Here is a 2,677-nt window from a genome sequence, read left to right on the forward strand (position 1 = left end):
GATTAATCCTTCTGTTGTAAAGATATAATGAAATTTTCATTCAAGCACAGAAATTAATATATCTCATCTCATAAATTGAGAAAAAGATATGCCATTAAAACTTGGAAGAAATTGGAAATTACTGCTATACTTTCATTATCTAATATTAAGATGCGACAGTTTGAGATGAAAATGAAAGCTCAACAAAATAACTTATAAATGCTATTAATTAAAATTCCAATTTCTAGCATTGAAAATCAACAACTGCAAGCACTTCCATTACGCACGATCGTTTTGAAAATTGATTTTAACGCGATTTCACTGTTTATTTCCGACTAATAGATATCGATTTCATTTTCCGAGCGAGCTCTATATTCAATGACATTTCAAACCATTCGACGCGATTCGATCCGCAAACATTTCTAATTGACTCCAATGGAATTTCTCACAGTCGCGCATCCAATTAGCTATCCTTGGCAGTTAAGTCCCGGTAAACATATATTAAGCAACAAAATCCGGAATAAAGTAACAAATTAACACGAAAAGAATCTACTTTTATTTATTTATTTTTTTATTTTTTCGAGTGACTATGCTAACTTTATATTTTAGCTAGCACAGCCTTCAGTTTTTCCGAAATGGCTGGCGCAACAAAATCTGCAATAAAGCAACAAAAGAGCACTAAATTTTTGTGTAAGTTTTTTATTCAATTGTGATTACTGAAGTGGCTGAGCCAACTTAATATACGTCCCGGTAAAACCAATAAAACTGCAGTCATGATTCACTAATAACATCGTTAATTATATACAATTGTATATCCTTTTTGCAAGTTCCGAGACGATGGTCTCGAGAAGCAGAGGATGTAAAAGGGAACATTACAAAAACTGACTAATTGTAAGAGAGAAAGCGGAGCGCTTCGGTACTTCGGTTGAATAATTGTGTGCACCATTATAGATAAAGATAGTTCTTTGTCGAGTAAGAAGTGCATTTCGTGGCAATCACTTTGTCAATCATGTTAGTAATATAATAATATATAATAACAGCTCTTAGTAGAGATTCTTTTCATAATAAATTGGATATATTTTTTAGTTTCTGTCTGCACAAAATAAGATATGCTTGATCTAATAAATACATGACAACGATTGTATATTCTATATAATAAATATATACTTGATAAGCAGATGTAGCCATATTTCCTATGATTGTAAATAAATTATAATATTATTAAAATTTAAAATATATATTTGAAACGCGGAAATTAACAACATAATTTGATAAAATTCAAACAACCGGATATAAACGTAAAAATTAAGAGAAAATGAAATAAAATAGAATAAAATTTCAGAAAAATAATACTTTTCCAAATATCTTACAATTCGTGTAATAAGAAAAAAATAATTATTTAAAAAAAAAAACAATAGTTTATAAGAAATAATTATTTGACAACAATTAATTATTTCTCGAACAAGAAATATATATATATATTTTTAATAGTTAAAATATTTATATTTCTGATTCGTAAAATCAATTAAAAATGTCAGAGAGGATTTTAATTAACACGCAAATAAATTATTATTTTATATTGATTATTCATATAAGATTAGTAAAACAAAAATCACGTATGTAATATTGTTATTTTCTATTTGAGATTTTTGTTTGCCCATTTGTACTAATAAATACACAGACATGGATTTAACCAAGTATTATTTCTCGATGGCAACGCTTGTACGAAAAGTGCACGTTTGAAACGGTCTGTACGACTCTTGCATATACTTTCGCCAATGTATGTATTTTGTAAGCATCGCGCGAGACACTGCGATTTCCAACCATAAAGTCGGCGCTGATAGCAGCCCATCAATTTCGTAGGATGATCCGCGCGGCCGCTATGAAATGCACCACCGACGGCAAGCTCTGAGAGATATCTTTATCTGTAATCTTAAGTATGCCAGTACAATTATTCATCTCGTGCCTGACGCACTCTCGCGCCTGCCTAGCCGCCTCAATTGGCGGGGTCTGCGCCCGGTTTCAACGCGCTATAACTCGTCTCGCACTGCACAATTAGGGCGCTTCTTACCATGCTTACCATGCCAACGAAACGAAATTTCAAAAGAATTGATGGATCGTGTCGTACTTAAAATTTTTTTTTTTTTATTTCTGGCGTGACCTGACAAAAACAAAATCCCAAATTATATAGCGAACATGTATGCCTTAAATATAAATTTTGAGATTCGTATTTAACTCGATTCCGCGTAAAGATTATTTTGATCTGTTATAAAAAAAAATTATCTAAATTTATTATATCTAAATTTTTTAATTTTCATCTATAAATATAATTGGTAAATTAAAAATTTTATTAATTTAAACTGATTAGAGCAGCCTTCTACGCGTGTCTTTGTAAAAAGAAACTATCTCAACAACTCGTTAAACTTTTCTTTTTCAAGTAATCGTGTGGATAGCGTAAAAGATGGCAAAACACGCCTCGCTAAAAAAATTCAGATATAACTTTAGTTAGGAAAGCAGTGATATCGTCCGCGTTCTATTAATACAGGCGTGTCGCGATAAAAAAAATCGCTAAATGCACGGCCTTGTTATCCCCGCGTTATATACCTGCGTTCGATTTTGCGGAGGGAAGCGGATCTATAAAAAGCTTTATCGGGACGGCCGCATCTTCTCGCGACTGGCGTTAGTCGGTCGACGACTA

General features: G+C 32.1%; 1 protein-coding gene across 3 annotated transcripts in view; it reads right to left on the minus strand.

Moving 5' to 3' along the window:
• The window catches only part of Cv-c (RhoGTPase activating protein), a 230,120-nt gene that overhangs the window by 112,444 nt on the left and 114,999 nt on the right, over positions 1–2,677 (minus strand). The gene's annotated exons all lie outside the window — the stretch shown is intronic.

Source organism: Anoplolepis gracilipes, chromosome 8 (genome assembly GCF_047496725.1).
Source record: "Anoplolepis gracilipes chromosome 8, ASM4749672v1, whole genome shotgun sequence".
In the NCBI taxonomy this organism is placed as follows: Eukaryota; Metazoa; Arthropoda; class Insecta; order Hymenoptera; family Formicidae; genus Anoplolepis; species Anoplolepis gracilipes.